General features: G+C 40.0%; 1 protein-coding gene across 8 annotated transcripts in view; it reads right to left on the reverse strand.

Annotated features, from left to right (window-relative positions):
* Nucleotides 1-17,454, reverse strand: part of LOC105463245 (synaptotagmin like 5) — a 243,625-nt gene that overhangs the window by 89,813 nt on the left and 136,358 nt on the right. The window lies entirely within an intron of this gene.

The raw sequence follows: 17,454 nt of genomic DNA on the forward strand, positions 1-17,454 counted from the left end.
TGGGAATACGGGGAAGAGTAAAAAATATACAGAGGATCCTTGAACAACATGGGTTTGAACTGTCCAGGTTCATCTATACGTGGATTTTAAAAAATAAACAAAGTTGGATCTCCGTAACCTTGAGTTCTGCGTTGCAACCAAAGATTGAAAACACAGTATTTGTGGAATATGAAACCCGCATTTACAGTGGGCCAACTCTCCCTATATACAGATTCCACAAGGCCAACTGTAGCCTTGAGTATGTGTGGCTTTTGGTATACACCAGGGCCCTGAAACCATTCCCCAGCCTATACTGAGTCTCTCTTTATATAGACCGTCTCCAAGTATAGATATATATGTAGAGAGAAAACCTATCTCTCTCTATATTTCTACATATAGTCTAGGTATTTGAAATAATATATACCTTATAATAATATGAATATAATATAGACACATTAATAATTTGAAATAATATAGATCTCTATATAGAGATATATATAGATACAGATAATAGATATAGTCTCAGGTAACAATCTTACTTATGACTATGGTGACCTATTATTTCAAACCCCCAAGAAAATTGTCTGACATAGCTAGAAGAGAATAATTCAAATGTTTCTAGCATAAGGAAAAGATAAATACTTAAGGTGATAGATATCACAATTACACTGATTTGATCTTTACAAATTATATAAATGTATGAAATTATAACATGTACCCTGAAAATATGTAAATCTACTAAGTATCAATAAAATAAAATGTAAAACATATTTAAAATGGTCTGGTAAGTTTATTTATTTGGACAATCCAATGTTTAACATGTCTCTGAATATCAGGTATTTGTGGCCCTGTGCCTATGGTGAGCCTTACAAGTAAAACTTCCTTGGAGAAAAATGCTATAGAATCAAAATTTAAGTTAATTTCCCTAAATGTAATTATATATTGAAATTGGTAAGGTCTTTGCTAGGAAAACGTCCAAGGTTTAAGGCAGATCTGGATATTTTTGTTCATTTCTCTGTGACTCATTAAGCATTTGAGTTCCATTAGGGAGCCAATATGTTCATGCTGGGAGTTTCTGTTAATCCATTAAGAAGCTTTGTGGCAATTCTATTAGGATTAAACCAAAGTGTTTACCAAACTAAAAGTCCAGTCCGGCAGTTCTCCTGGTGTTTTATGGGGACGATGAGCCTTTAGGCTTTTGAGAAGGTCAAACTAATTTTGTTCTTAGTGGTAGAGTGATAAGATTTGGAAAAACAAACAAATGATCAAACATTTGTAGTGTATTAAAAGGGTATTATTGCTTGGCGCTTAGACTCCCTGACTTCCAGGCTGAATGTACAATTCTTGAAATCACTTCAAAGTCCGTTTGAACCAAATATTTAACTTATCTGCAGGATTCCAAATAAGCAATTTGAATACACGTTCCCCTCCTGTTTCTCCTTCCTTCTCTTCTCCTAGCACTGAAATGACGAAATCAGTCACATTAAGAGAAAACCATAAGGTGAATGGCAGTTACTAGGCTGGGGTCTGTGGTCTCTTGAAGATACTAAGTTCTGGCTTATTTAGTGGCCCATTTTAGCTGAGCCAGCTTTACAGAAGAAATCACAATACATTTGCACTCTGGTTTTCAGTCAGCATAAGGAGTAGAACAATTTAAGGAATGCTCATCAGGTTTCAGTGTGCAAGAGCAATGGTTCAATAAAAAGTCTTAGTAACTTGGATAATGCCACACGACTTAGAGGTCAACACTGTCAGTAAATACCAGGCTAAGGAAATGATTTCTGTTTTATTCCATTTCTCTGATAGCTATTAGTAAGGTTGTGGGTAGACTTTCAATAGGGTCCAAATAGGTGCAGTCCTAGCATAAGCATCACAGCGAAGAGGAAAGGGTGGCAGTATGGAATGAGAGAACCTCAGCTCTGTTGTTTCCCAGCTGGAAAAATTTTTAATCCCTCTACAGTTCAGGTACCATATCTGTGGTACATTATAGCACTACTCACTTCAGAGATGACATGGGGATTAAGCAAGGAAACATTTGTGAATTGGATAATACATTATCTGGTGTGAGGTAGGCATTGTATAGTTTACTATTTATTTTTGGGGGGGCCCCTGCAAGGTCAGATAAATTTTTCAGAGGTTAAAAGTGGCCTAAGAGTTGAGTGCAGGCTCTGGAGTCGGGCTGCAGGGCTGGAAATCACAGTTCTGCCACTTAACAGCTGTGCAAACACGGACAAGTTATTTAACTTTGAACTTTGGGTTCCTCATCTGTAAATGGGATACTAATAGTTCCTATCTCATTGGTAAAATGAATGTATATCCTATCCTTTACAAAGTTGTAGAATCTTCTATTTCTTGGTATTTTCTATACCTCCGGATTTACTTTACTGTTATTCTACTAGAGGCAACAAAACACATTTAAATTGTTTCAGGACATGAGCACTACAGATTGGGTGGGGCATAATCTGAAGGTGGTGAGACCCTGTGAAATCATCTAACCTCCCAGACAGGTGCCCATGCTCCATCTCTGACAGCCATCTCTATCCCAACTCTATATAATTTCTTGGACTACAGATATTCTCTTTCTTCCTGAGATGGCTATCAGGGCTTCCGGGTATAATGTAGCTATTTCCAAGGCTAGAACCTACCAAGGTATTGTCTTAGACACCAAAGATCAGTAAACTATGGCCCCTGGATCAAATCCAGCCCTCTGCTTATTTTGGTAAATTAAGTTTTACTGGAACAAAACCACTCCCCTCTCTTAAAAAGAAAAACATATTGTCTATTGCTGTTTTTATACTGCAATGGCAAAGTAGTTGTAACGGAGAGCATACGTCCCATAGAGCCTAAAATATTTACTATCTGGTCATTTACAGAAAATATTTGCTAACCCCTAGTCTATATCATGGATAAAGCCCAATCCACAATTGCTAACTCCTTACATTGCATCTCTGCTCATCTCCATTATTCCAACAATAAAAATAGCACTTGAACCATAGAAGGAGCTCAACAAACATTGATTAATTCTGACTTCTGAGGATCGTAGGGTGCTTTTGGCTGTATATAACAGAAAATCCAATTCAAATTGCTATAAGTAATAAGAAAACATATTTTATTGCTTAAATAACAATCTCAGAGGTGTGGCAGGTTCTAGTATATCAGTATACTAACAATAATTTTTTGCCATTCTTTTGGCTCAGCTTTGTTGACATGCTAGTTTTTGTCCTTAACGGCAACTGGGATAATATGTTTCATTGAATACATCCAGTGGGAAAGAGGACCTTTGATAAAATCTGGACCACATGTCTGAGTGGGTCATGTTTGGTCTCATGTCCACCTCCAGATCAATGATATTTTCCAGAAGAATACCAGTAGTGGTATGGTTAATTATTTAAAAATTCACTGCTATCCACACACCCACAGTGAACTGATTTTTGACAAAGGTGCCAAGAACATACACTGGGGAAAAGTCAGTCTCTTCAATAAATGGTGCTGGGAAAACTGGATATCCATATGCAGAAGAACGAAACTAGACCCCTATCTCGCACCATATAAAAAATCAAATCAGAGTGGATTAAATGCTTAAATCTAAGACCTCAAACTATGAAACCACTACAAGAAAACATTGCAGAAAATTTCTAGGACATTGGTCTGGGCAAATATTTCTTGAGAAATGCCCCACAAGTACAGGCAACCAACACAAACATGAACAAGTAGTATCATATCAAATTAAAAAGCTTCTGCACGGCAAAGGATACAGTCCACAAAGTGAAGTGATAACCCAAAGAATAAGAGAAAATATCTACAAACTACCCTTCAGGCAAGAGATTACTAACCAGAAGATACAAGGAGCTTGAACAACTCTACAGGAAAAAAAAATCTAATAATCTGATCCAAAAAAGGGCAAAATAATTAAATAGACATTTCTCAAAAGAAGACATACAAATGGTAAACAGACATATGAAAAGGTGCTTAACAACATTGATCATCAGATAAATGCATGAAAAAACTACAAGGAGATATCATTTCACCCGAGTTAAAAAGGCTTTTCTCCAAGACAGGCAATAAAAAATGCTGGCGAGGATGCGGAGGAAAAGGAACTCTCATACACTGTTGGTGAAAATGTAAATTAGTACAACCCACTATAGAGAACAGTTTGGAGGTTCCTCAAGAACCTACAAATTGATCTACCATATGATCCATCAATCCCACTCCTAGGTATATACCCAAAAGAAAGGAAGCCAGTATATTGAAGAGATATCTGTATTCCTATGCTTGTTGCAGCACTGTTCACAATAGCCAAGATTTGGAAGCAACCATCGACAGATGAATGGATAAAGAAAGCGTGGTACATATACACAGTGGAGTACTATTCAGCCATAAAAATGAAGGTAATCCAGCCATTTGCAACAACATGGATGGAACTGGAGATCACTATATTAAGTGAAATAAGCCCAGTACAGAAAGACAAACTTCGCATGTTCTCACTTATTTGTGGGATTTAAAAATCAAATCAATTGAACTCCTGGACATAGATAGTAGAAGGATGGTTATCAGAGGCTGGAAAGGGTAGTGTGGGGCTGGGGTGAGGGGAAGGTTGGGGGATCGTTAATGGGTTAAAAAAATAGAAAGTACGAATAAGACCTACTATTTGATAGTACAGTATGGTGACTATAGTTAATAATAACTTAATATATTTCAAAGTAAAGAATTTATTTGGATTATTTGTAACTCATGGGCTAGACACTTGAGGAGATGGATATCCCATTTTCCATGATGTGCTTGTTTCACACTGCATGCCTGTATCAAAACATCTCATGTACCCCATAAATATATACACCTACTATGTACCCACAAATATTTAAAACTTTTTTTTTTTTTTTTTTTTGAGACAGAGTCTTGCTCTGTCGCCCAGGTTGAAGTGCAGTGGCACGATCTCGGCTCACTACAACATCCACCTCCCAGGTTCAAGCGATTCTCCTGCTTCAGCCTCCCAGTAGGCCCTACAGGCTCATGCCACCACGCCAGGCTAATTTTTTGTATTTTTAGTAGAGACGGGGTTTTACCGTGTTAGCCAGGATGGTCTCGATCTCCTGACCTTGTGATCTGCCCTCCTCGGTCTCCCAAAGTGCTGGGATTACAGGCATGAGCCACCACGCCTGGCCTAAAACATTTCTTAAAAAATAATAAAAAAAAAAATTAAGAAAAAAATTTTAAAAAAATTCACTGCTAGAGCTGAATAAAACTTAGATTTGGATAGAAAGGAAGAAAGGAGAAATGTATGCTGTAGGGCAACCAATAGAGTTTACCCCTGAGGCAAGCCCAAGATTAGGTGCCAAAGAAAATATGTGCAGATATGGTTTCATGCATGGTGGTCAAATGGAAATGATGTACCCTTAGTGAGAATAAAGCTCACAATATGCTGCTGAAATGAATATTCATTAATAAGTTGAAGATTTTAAATACAGGTCAATACCACAAAGTAGATATTTAACAGTATTTGTTTTTAGATGTGGGAGAACAAGTAGAGTAAGAATTTGTTAATGAGATTTTTTTGGAGTAGATATTATGACCCATGTACATGTTAGTCTGAGTTCTTTCGAAGTAAGTGAAAAGCAATCTAAGGTACAAAATCAAAATAATCAACAACGATTTCCATTTTGTGCTTCCAACCTGTCAGTATTTTTATCCATTTGCAATAATTGTTGATAACTCACTTTTATTTGCAACATTTCTGCTTTTTCTTCATTGCAGTAAAGCTGTCAATAAATTTGAGTGACTTGTTCTCCATAGAGAACGTTAAAAATACTCTTACCCTCTAACAGTGAAAACCTGTGTGTAGCTATCTCCTACCACTCCTTCCTGCTTAGTCTGAAGGAGAAGAATGTATATAAATATATTTGAGCCTCTTGAATGAACTTAAAATGCAATGGTAGTCGGCAGATGCCTATTCCCCAGCTGATGATTTATGCCTGGAGGTAATTATCAGGCTTGCCATGTGCCTTCTGGGTATGGAGCACCTCTATGAGTCCCCAAAGACCAGTCCCACCTTAATCAATGTCACACTTTAGTGAGTATGTGGACTATGAAACACATTTGGGTGTCAGGCCTAAAATATTGATTCAGTACAGTTTTTACACTTTTTCCCTCTTCTACTTTTTTTTTTTTTTTTTTTTTTGAGACGGAGTCTCACGCTGTTGCCCAGGCTGGAGTGCAGTGGCGCGATCTCGGCTCACTGCAAGCTCCGCCTCCCGGGTTCCCGCAATTCTCCTGCCTCAGCCTCCTGAGTAGCTGGGACTACAGGCGCCCGCCACCGCGCCCGGCTAATTTTTTGTATTTTTAGTAGAGACGGGGTTTCACTGTGGTCTCGATCTCCTGACCTTGTGATCCGCCCGCCTCGGCCTCCCAAAGTGCTGGGATTACAGGCTTGAGCCACCGCGCCCGGCCCTTTTTTTTTTTTTTTTTTTTTTTTTTTTTTTTTCTTGAGACGGAGTCTCGCTCTGTCGCCCAGGCTGGAGTGCAGTGGCTGCATCTCAGCTCACTGCAAGCTCCGCCTCCCGGGTCTACGCCATTCTCCTGCCTCAGCCTCCCGAGTAGCTGGGACTACAGGCGCCCGCCACCTCACCCGGCTAGTTTTTTGTATTTTTTTTTAGTAGAGACGGGGTTTCACCGTATTAGCCAGGCTGGTCTCGATCTCCTGACCTTGTGATCCACCCGTCTCGGCCTCCCAAAGTGCTGGGATTACAGGCTTGAGCCACCGCGCCCGGCCCCTCTTCTACTTTTTTATCTCAAAGGACAACCTACCTATTCAAACAAATAAACAGGCAAACAAACAATAAATCCACTGCCTCCCAAACTCCACTTTATTAACTTTTCAGATAAGTTTATTCTTTGTAATCTTTTTCAGTCTAAAAAAATATTTGGTTTCCATTTCCTTCTGAAACTGATTAGTACAGTCTGAAGGTGGCTTTGGGGCTCATGGTACACAGCCAAAACATAGTTGACCTATATTTGCCAATGTGAAAAGTCCTTTTCACATTTCAAAGGCAAGCACAAATGTTCACCTTTTCTGTGAAACCATTGCTTCAATTTCTATCTTACTCATAATTAATTACTTCTTCCTTTAGACTCCCCCCAAAAATATCAATTTGTATCTCTATAGCATGATGAAAACTATTGTAATAGCTAGCACCAAAGCTTACTGTTGTAATAAAATCTGTTACCCACCTAAATTTCTTGTGTTGATGGTTTTGGAGGATGTCAAGGAAAAAGGACTAAGTTCTCTGGCCTGGCAAAGAAAAGAGTAAGGAATGGCCATAAGAGGTGAGATTCAAGGAGAGAGGAGAGTTCAACAGAAGCAGGGATACAGAGCCGGAATGAGCTATACAATTCACAAAAGTGTGGGAACGGGGGCTATAGCCAGCTTGATATAAATTCCTGAGACAGTTAAGTATTTGTGTCAACTTAACTGGATGACTAGGAGCCCAGATATTTTGTTAAACATTATTTCTGGATGTTTCTGTGAGGGTGTTTCTGTATGAGATTAATATTTGAATCAGTAGACTGAGTAAAGCAGGTTGCCCTCCCCAATACGGATGGGCCTCGTCTAATCTGCTGAAGGTCTGAATAGAGTAAAAAGCTGAGCTGAGTAAGAATGAATTTTCTCTCTCTGTCTTCAGGTTGGGACATCAGTTTTCCCTTGCTACTGACTGCCAGACATGGATTGGAACTTATTGCATCACCTCTCCCAGTTCTCAGGCCTTTGGACTCAGACTCAAATTATACCATCAGCTCTCCTAGGTCTGAACTTCTCAGCCTCCATACTCATATGAGCCAGTTCCTTATAATAAATAATTTTAACTATCTATCTATCTATCTATCTATCTATCTATCTATCTATCTATCTATCTCTATCTATCATCTATCTATTAAAAAATGCTTGCAGAATTTAATTGCCATGCAGACCTACTGGGCTAGAGTTAAGGTACCCTGAACTGATTTAGGTTGTACTTAAATTCATAATAAAAGGAGGGCTATTCAGAGGAGGTAAAAGGAGAAAAGCCAACAGAAAGTTATACTATCTGACCAAGATGCTTAATCTTGGGTTTCTTTCTTTAGCTTGGACTTTTTTCTTTACCAGTATGTAAATCACAATGACTGTGATAAAAATTGTTGGGAAGATCATAGCTTGTAAATCAAATGAACCAAAATCCTTTACTTTAATGCTCACCTTGCAGCCTTATTATATTTCCCTGAGACGAACTTTATTAAATAGCAATAGCTTTGGTAATACAAACTTCATAGTGTCTCAGACTAGGTTTTCCAGAAGCGAATTCTGCTATGTAGATTTGTGTGCAAGCGGCTTATGGAGTGCTCTCAGGAGAAATCTGTAAGGGAGTAAGGGAGGCAGGAGAAGGTAGGGAGAGGGGCTAGGCAAGGATGTGATTTTTAGGTGAAGTCCAGCCTCAGCATCATCCCACAGGAAGCTCAAGTTGCATCGCAGAGTCTGTTCTGCCTTGAGGCAAAGGATTTCTGTACCTGTCAACCATTGGCTTTGGGCTACCCAGTTTACACTCAAGTTTACCTGGCACTTGTGTCTCTTTAATCCTATGGGAAACTCCAGTCACCTGAAGGTAATTTTGGACTTCAAGTCCTTAGAAGTAAAGCGCATGAAAACTAGGAGGTGAGAGGGACTCCAGGGGATCTGAGTAGAGCACTGATAGTGTCCACTGCAACTAGCAAATCAAGGGCACCACAAACCAACTATAGGGCTAATGATTATAACCAACAGTTTTTGAGTGCTTACTGTATGCTGGCATTGCTCTAAACTGTTTATAATGTTAGCTTATTTAATCCTTAGAACAATCTTATGAGGTCATTAATATTATTTCTATTGTCAAATGGGGAAACTAGATTTATCCATGGAAGCATCTTGCCTAAAATGACACAAATATTTCATGCCGAAAGTAAGATTTGAACTGTGGCTGTGTGATTCAATAGCATACGCCCTCAACATCGTGCCACCCACTTTGGAATGACTTTTCAATACACCAAGCTGTTAAGAGTGGTGGAGCCTGAGTCATATTACAGGAACTCAAAACAAAATGAGATAACACATCTGATGCAGTTAATGCAGATCGAACGAGGAGATAAGACACAGCTTCAGAAAATGTTTTCTGTAAAAGTATCTCTTGGATTTATAAACAGCCTTTCTTATGCTATTCTCAAAAAAGTTTGAAGAGCCAGGAAATCAATGACTTTATTCTTGATACTCTGTTGTATATTACACAATTTAACTGAATTTACTTGTAGGGAATAAGGAAAGAAGACTAGGGAAGAAAAATGGAATGAGAAAAAGGAAGATAGGGTATAATAATAATAATAGTTATTATTATTATTTTTTGAGATGGAGTCTGGCTCTGTCACCCGGGCTGGAGTGCAATGGCACGATCTTGGCTTACTGCAACCTCCACCTCCCGGGTTCAAGCGATTCTCCTGCCTCAGCCTCCTGAGTAGCTGGGATTACAGGTGCACACCACTGCACCCGGCTATTTTTTGTATTTTTAGTAGAGACGGGGTTTCACCATGTTGGCCAGGCTGGTCTCAAACTCCTGACCTCAGGTGGTCCACCCTCCTCAGCCTCACAAAGCGCTGAGATTACAGATGTAAGCCACCATGCCTGGCCAAAAATTATTAATACAACTTATTGATAATGACAGAAACAAATATTCTGAACAAAGTCCTATTCATTGTACTTTATTTTTTCTGTGCATCTGGTTATTAAATTGAACTTCGATGTTTCTGGGCATCTGGTTATTAAATTGTTTATTCCTATAGAAATAATATTTTTTTGGAGACAGAGTCTCACTCTGTCACCAGGCTGGAGTGCAGTGGCGAGATCTTGGCTCACTGCAATCTCCACCTCCTGGGTTCAAGTGATTCTCCTGCCTCAGCCTCCCGAGTAGCTGGGACTACAGGTGTGTGCCACCACGCCCTGCTAATTTTTGTATTTTTAGTAGAGATGGGGTTTCAGCATGTTGGCTAGGATGGTCTCGATCTCCCGACCTCATGATCTGCCCACCTTGGCCTCCCAAAGTGCTGGGATTACAGGTGTGAGCCACCACTCCCAGCCAGAAATGATTTTTAATTCCCCTTAGAATGTCATCAATTCCTAGTTAATATGTCACCCCTATAAACAACATAATTCTTTTTGGCAGTGCATTGCACAAATTAGTTACTTTTCATGACTACTAATGTCAGAAATACTATTCATGATTTCTTTAAAATCATTAACTACATTTTGTTGCCACCTGAATTGTATGCATAGAAAAAGTGCAATAATTTTCATCAAAACTTTTGTTTCTTCAAGATTAGTTGAATATCTTGGAAAAATGGAAATGAAGCTTCTGGGCTCTTACCTGTGAAATAAACATAAATCAAGAATATTTAGATGTATTTCCATTTCTTAAGATCCTAGTGGCTTTAGGCACATTAAAGATTTTTTCAACATGTGAAGATAATCATATGACAAGTTTTCTCCTCAGGTAAAATAAACATAAGCTTCTGATTGGAACTTGGGGAGCCATACAAGACAAAAAACCTACACATTGTATAGTTGGCAGTGACTGAGGAGGGAACTCTATTTCTGCTCCTTTTTTTCTGGGGTGACGTGTAATGACCAAATATATTTTAAAACAAAGACAGTACAGGCAGCAGCCAATCACAGTGGATCTTGCGCATGATCGGAACAATGATGTGACCAATTAGAGCAGGCGACGCAACCAATCAGAATTGATGCTGGCTGAAATAGTAGGTGAAGTCATACCCAGGAAACCAGCTAAATATGAGCTCTGCCTACAGTAGATATGAAACTCAGCTGGGGGGGCGGAGCAAGATGGCCGAATAGGAACAGCTCCAGTCTCCAACTCCCAGCGTGAGCGACACAGAAGACCGGTGATTTCTGCATTTTCAACTGAGGTACCGGGTTCATCTCACTGGGGAGTGCCGGACGATCGGTGCTGGTCAGCTGCTGCAGCCCGACCAGCGAGAGCTGAAGAAGGGCGAGGCATTGCCTCACCTGGGAAGCACAAGGGGGAAGGGAATCCCTTTTCCTAGCCAGGGGAACTGAGACACACAACACCTGGAAAATGGGGTAACTCCCACCCCAATACTGTGCTTTAAGCAAACAGGCACACCAAGAGATCATATCCCACACCTGGCCGGGAGGGTCCCACACCCACGGAGCCTCCCTCATTGCTAGCACAGCAGTCTGTGATCTACCGGCAAGGCAGCAGCGAGGCTGGGGGAGGGGCGCCCGCCATTGCTGAGGCTTAAGTAGGTAAACAAAGCCGCTGGGAAGCTCGAACTGAGTGGAGCTCACAGCAGCTCAAGGAAAACTGCCTGTCTCTGTAGACTCCACCTCTGGGGACAGGGCACAGTAAACAATACAAACGCAGCAGAAAACTCTGCAGATGCAAACAACTCTGTCTGACAGCTTTGAAGAGAGCAGTGGATCTCCCAACACGGAGACAGAGATCTGAGAAGGGACAGACTCCCTGCTCAAGTGGGTCCCTGACCCCTGAGCAGCCTAACTGGGAGACATCCCCCACTAGGGGCAGTCTGACACCCCACACCTCACAGGGTGAAGTACACCCCTGAGAGGAAGCTTTCAAAGCACGAATCAGACAGGTACACTCGCTGTTCAGAAATATTCTATCTTCTGCAGCCTCTGCTGCTGATACCCAGGCAAACAGGGTCTGGAGTGGACCTCAAGCAATCTCCAACAGACCTACAGCTGAGGGTCCTGACTGTTAGAAGGAAAACTATCAAACAGGAAGGACACCTACACCAAAACCCCATCAGTACATCACCATCATCAAAGACCAGAGGCAGATAAAACCACAAAGATGGGGAAAAAGCAGGGCAGAAAAGCTGGAAATTCAAAAAATAAGAGCGCATCTCCCCCAGCAAAGGAGCGCAGCTCATCGCCAGCAATGGATCAAAGCTGGACGGAGAATGACTTTGACGAGATGAGAGAAGAAGGCTTCAGTCCATCAAATTTCTCAGAGCTAAAGGAGGAATTACGTACCCAGCACAAAGAAACTAAAAATCTTGAAAAAAAAGTGGAAGAATTGATGGCTAGAGTAATTAATGCAGAGAAGGTCCTAAACGAAATGAAAGAGATGAAAACCATGACACGAGAAATACGTGACAAATGCACAAGCTTCAGTAACCGACTCGATCAACTGGAAGAAAGAGTATCAGCGATTGAGGATCAAATGAATGAAATGAAGCAAGAAGAGAAACCAAAAGAAAAAAGAAGAAAAAGAAATGAACAAAGCCTGCAAGAAGTATGGGATTATGTAAAAAGACCAAATCTACGTCTGATTGGGGTGCCTGAAAGTGAGGGGGAAAATGGAACCAAGTTGGAAAACACTCTTCAGGATATCATCCAGGAGAACTTCCCCAACCTAGTAGGGCAGGCCAACATTCAAATCCAGGAAATACAGAGAATGCCACAAAGATACTCCTCGAGAAGAGCAACTCCAAGACACATAATTGCCAGATTCACCAAAGTTGAAATGAAGGAAAAAATCTTAAGGGCAGCCAGAGAGAAAGGTCGGGTTACCCACAAAGGGAAGCCCATCAGACTAACAGCAGATCTCTCGGCAGAAACTCTCCAAGCCAGAAGAGAGTGGGGGCCAATATTCAACATTCTTAAAGAAAAGAATTTTCAACCCAGAATTTCATATCCAGCCAAACTAAGTTTCATAAGTGAAGGAGAAATAAAATCCTTTACAGATAAGCAAATGCTTAGAGATTTTGTCACCACTAGGCCTGCCTTACAAGAGACCCTGAAGGAAGCACTAAACATGGAAAGGAACAACCGGTACCAGCCTTTGCAAAAACATGCCAAAATGTAAAGACCATCGAGGCAAGGAAGAAACTGCATCAACTAACGAGCAAAATAACCAGTTAATATCATAATGGCAGGATCAAGTTCACACATAACAATCTTAACCTTAAATGTAAATGGACTAAATGCTCCAATTAAAAGACACAGACTGGCAAACTGGATAAAGAGTCAAGACCCATCAGTCTGCTGTATTCAGGAGACCCATCTCACACGCAGAGACATACATAGGCTCAAAATAAAGGGATGGAGGAAGATTTACCAAGCAAATGGAGAACAAAAAAAAGCGGGGGTTGCAATACTAGTCTCTGATAAAACAGACTTTAAACCATCAAAGATCAAAAGAGACAAAGAAGGCCATTACATAATGGTAAAGGGATCAATTCAACAGGAAGAGCTAACTATCCTAAATATATATGCACCCAATACAGGAGCACCCAGATTCATCAAGCAAGTCCTTAGAGACTTACAAAGAGACTTAGACTCCCATACAATAATAATGGGAGACTTCAACACTCCACTGTCAACATTAGACAGATCAACGAGACAGAAAGTTAACAAGGATATCCAGGAATTGAACTCATCTCTGCAGCAAGCAGACCTAATAGACATCTATAGAACTCTCCACCCCAAATCAACAGAATATACATTCTTCTCAGCACCACATCGTACTTACTCCAAAATCGACCACGTAATTGGAAGTAAAGCACTCCTCAGCAAATGTACAAGAACAGAAATTATAACAAACTGTCTCTCAGACCACAGTGCAATCAAACTAGAACTCAGGACTAAGAAACTCAATCAAAACCGCTCAACTACATGGAAACTGAACAACCTGCTCCTGAATGACTACTGGGTACATAACGAAATGAAGGCAGAAATAAAGATGTTCTTTGAAACCAATGAGAACAAAGATACAACATACCAGAATCTCTGGGACACATTTAAAGCAGTGTGTAGAGGGAAATTTATAGCACTAAATGCCCACAAGAGAAAGCAGGAAAGATCTAAAATTGACACTCTAACATCGCAATTAAAAGAACTAGAGAAGCAAGAGCAAACACATTCGAAAGCTAGCAGAAGGCAAGAAATAACTAAGATCAGAGCAGAACTGAAGGAGATAGAAACACAAAAAACCCTCCAAAAAATCAATGAATCCAGGAGTTGGTTTTTTGAAAAGATCAACAAAATTGACAGACCACTAGCAAGACTAATAAAGAAGAAAAGAGAGAAGAATCAAATCGACGCAATTAAAAATGATAAAGGGGATATCACCACCGACCCCACAGAAATACAAACTACCATCAGAGAATACTATAAACACCTCTACGCAAATAAACTGGAAAATCTAGAAGAAATGGATAATTTCCTGGACACTTACACTCTTCCAAGACTAAACCAGGAAGAAGTTGAATCCCTGAATAGACCAATAGTAGGCTCTGAAATTGAGGCAATAATTAATAGCCTACCAACCAAAAAAAGTCCAGGACCAGATGGATTCACAGCTGAATTCTACCAGAGGTACAAGGAGGAGTTGGTACCATTCCTTCTGAAACTATTCCAATCAATAGAAAAAGAGGGAATCCTCCCTAACTCATTTTATGAGGCCAACATCATCCTGATACCAAAGCCTGGCAGAGACACAACAAAAAAAGAGAATTTTAGACCAATATCCCTGATGAACATCGATGCAAAAATCCTCAATAAAGTACTGGCAAACCGGATTCAGCAACACATCAAAAAGCTTATCCACCATGATCAAGTGGGCTTCATCCCTGGGATGCAAGGCTGGTTCAACATTCGCAAATCAATAAACATAATCCAGCATATAAACAGAACCAAAGACAAGAACCACATGATTATCTCAATAGATGCAGAAAAGGCTTTTGACAAAATTCAACAGCCCTTCATGCTAAAAACGCTCAATAAATTCGGTATTGATGGAACGTACCTCAAAATAATAAGAGCTATCTATGACAAACCCAGAGCCAATATCATACTGAATGGGCAAAAACTGGAAAAATTCCCTTTGAAAACTGGCACAAGACAGGGATGCCCTCTCTCACCACTCCTATTCAACATAGTGTTGGAAGTTCTGGCTAGGGCAATCAGGCAAGAGAAAGAAATCAAGGGTATTCAGTTAGGAAAAGAAGAAGTCAAATTGTCCCTGTTTGCAGATGACATGATTGTATATTTAGAAAACCCCATTGTCTCAGCCCAAAATCTCCTTAAGCTGATAAGCAACTTCAGCAAAGTCTCAGGATACAAAATTAATGTGCAAAAATCACAAGCATTCTTATACACCAGTAACAGACAAACAGAGAGCCAAATCAGGAATGAACTTCCATTCGCAATTGCTTCAAAGAGAATAAAATACCTAGGAATCCAACTTACAAGGGATGTAAAGGACCTCTTCAAGGAGAACTACAAACCACTGCTCAGTGAAATCAAAGAGGACACAAACAAATGGAAGAACATACCATGCTCATGGATAGGAAGAATCAATATCGTGAAAATGGCCATACTGCCCAAGGTAATTTATAGATTCAATGCCATCCCCATCAAGCTACCAATGAGTTTCTTCACAGAATTGGAAAAAACTGCTTTAAAGTTCATATGGAACCAAAAAAGAGCCTGCATCTCCAAGACAATCCTAAGTCAAAAGAACAAAGCTGGAGGCATCACGCTACCTGACTTCAAACTATACTACAAGGCTACAGTAACCAAAACAGCATGGTACTGGTACCAAAACAGAGATATAGACCAATGGAACAGAACAGAGTCCTCAGAAATAATACCACACATCTACAGCCATCTGATCTTTGACAAACCTGAGAGAAACAAGAAATGGGGAAAGGATTCCCTATTTAATAAATGGTGCTGGGAAAATTGGCTAGCCGTAAGTAGAAAGCTGAAACTGGATCCTTTCCTTACTCCTTATACAAAAATTAATTCAAGATGGATTAGAGACTTAAATGTTAGACCTAATACCATACAAATCCTAGAGGAAAACCTAGGTAGTACCATTCAGGACATAGGCATGGGCAAAGACTTCATGTCTAAAACACCAAAAGCAACGGCAGCAAAAGCCAAAATTGACAAATGGGATCTCATTAAACTAAAGAGCTTCTGCACAGCAAAAGAAACTACCATCAGAGCGAACAGGCAACCTACAGAATGGGAGAAAATTTTTGCAATCTACTCATCTGACAAAGGGTTAATATCCAGAACCTACAAAGAACTCAAACAAATTTACAAGAAAAAAACAAACAACCCCATCAAAAAGTGGGCAAAGGATATGAACAGACATTTCTCAAAAGAAGACATTCATACAGCCAACAGACACATGAAAAAATGCTCATCATCACTGGCCATCAGAGAAATGCAAATCAAAACCACAATGAGATACCATCTCACACCAGTTAGAATGGCGATCATTAAAAAGTCAGGAAACAACAGGTGCTGGAGAGGATGTGGAGAAATAGGAACACTTTTACACTGTTGGTGGGATTGTAAACTAGTTCAACCATTATGGAAAACAGTATGGCGATTCCTCAAGGATCTAGAACTAGATGTACCATATGACCCAGCCATCCCATTACTGGGTATATACCCAAAGGATTATAAATTATGCTGCTATAAAGACACATGCACACGTATGTTTATTGTGGCACTATTCACAATAGCAAAGACTTGGAATCAACCCAAATGTTCATCAGTGAGAGATTGGATTAAGAAAATGTGGCCCATATACACCATGGAATACTATGCAGCCATCAAAAAGGATGAGTTTGTGTCCTTTGTAGGGACATGGATGCAGCTGGAAACCATCATTCTTAGCAAACTATCACAAGAACAGAAAACCAAACACCGCATGTTCTCACTCATAGGTGGGAACTGAACAATGAGATCACTTGGACTCGGGAAGGGGAACATCACACACCGGGGCCTATCATGGGGAGGGGGGAGGGGGGAGGGATTGCATTGGGAGTTATACCTGATGTAAATGATGAGTTGATGGGTGCAGCACACCAACAAGGCACAAGTATACATATGTAACAAACCTGCACGTTATGCACATGTACCCTACAAATTAAAGTATAATAATAATAAATAAATTAAAAAAAAAAAAAAAGAAACTCAGCTGTGCCCATATTATTCAACTTTCTTCACAAGAAACTTGTTTTTAAAAATTCAGTGGTTTCTGGGGTATGATGGGAAATTTTTACTCTCCAGGTCCCTTTCTTCTCCCAGCTGTCCTGGAGGTAAATCCCCAGTAAGACTGATCTGACAAAGGCATTACAAATAAATAATAGCTAACATTTATTGAACACTTAGGTGACAGGCACTACATATGTACAAACTTCCTTAATCTTTACAACAACCCTATGAGGTAGGTACTATTATTATCTTTGTTTTACCGACGAGGAAACCAAGGCACAGGGAAGTTGAGTAGCTTGCTCAAAGTCACACGACTAATACTTGCCAGAGCTGGTACTCAAACTTGGGTAGTCCTTCCTTTTAACTAAAAATTATGACTTTATTAGCAAATTAAGTGTTCTCAT

This window comes from Macaca nemestrina, chromosome X (genome assembly GCF_043159975.1).
Source record: "Macaca nemestrina isolate mMacNem1 chromosome X, mMacNem.hap1, whole genome shotgun sequence".
Taxonomy (NCBI): domain Eukaryota; kingdom Metazoa; phylum Chordata; class Mammalia; order Primates; family Cercopithecidae; genus Macaca; species Macaca nemestrina.